The sequence below is a fragment of the Penaeus monodon genome, chromosome 19 (assembly GCF_015228065.2).
Source record: "Penaeus monodon isolate SGIC_2016 chromosome 19, NSTDA_Pmon_1, whole genome shotgun sequence".
NCBI lineage: Eukaryota > Metazoa > Arthropoda > Malacostraca > Decapoda > Penaeidae > Penaeus > Penaeus monodon.
In genome coordinates, this window is record NC_051404.1 from 2,403,325 (window position 1) to 2,403,983 (window position 659).

The 659-nt window shown below is 36.9% G+C and overlaps 1 protein-coding gene across 1 annotated transcript in view; it reads right to left on the reverse strand.

The window, feature by feature from the left end:
- Nucleotides 1–659, reverse strand: part of LOC119584971 (microtubule-associated protein futsch-like) — a gene marked incomplete at its 5' end in the record, with an annotated part of 346,977 nt that overhangs the window by 153,649 nt on the left and 192,669 nt on the right.

Here is a 659-nt window from a genome sequence, read left to right on the forward strand (position 1 = left end):
AATAGATATACAAAATAGATAGAGAGATTGGCAGAGAGAAACAAAGAAAGAGAGAGAGAGAGAAGAAAAGAAAAGAGAAGAGAGAAGAGAAAAGAGAAGAGATAAGAGAAGAGATAAGTGAAAAGAGGAGAAAGAAGAGAGAAGACAGAAGACAGAAGAGAGAGAAAAGAGAAGAGAACAGAACAGAAGAGAGAAGGAGAAGAGAAGACAGAGACAGAGACAGAGAGGATGGTTATTTTAGTTATCATGGCAATAAATAAAGCAGAATCCTCTGTAAATGTAATGCACATAACATATATAGAATATTTGTAAACGACAAAACTAACTGCAAGTCTAAGACAAATAACAGAGCACATTAAAAGCTAAAAAGCGATGACAAGGATTTAGTCTGCAAACACAAGGAAGGCTTTAGACCAACCATGGTACTAGGCCTACACGGGACAGATAAGCATACATAAAGGGACTAAGTTAATCTGCAGGATAATGTAGAAAAAAAATGTATCCTTGTACTACAGATAATCATCGCGCTAAAAGTGTGCTGAGAGTACCGTTCAGTTTCTACTTCTCTATCTTGGGGTTCGGAGAAACTACATATGAAAGGGGAGTAAAACGATTTCGAACTGACGTTCTTTCACTGTCTTTACGCCATTTCCTTACAA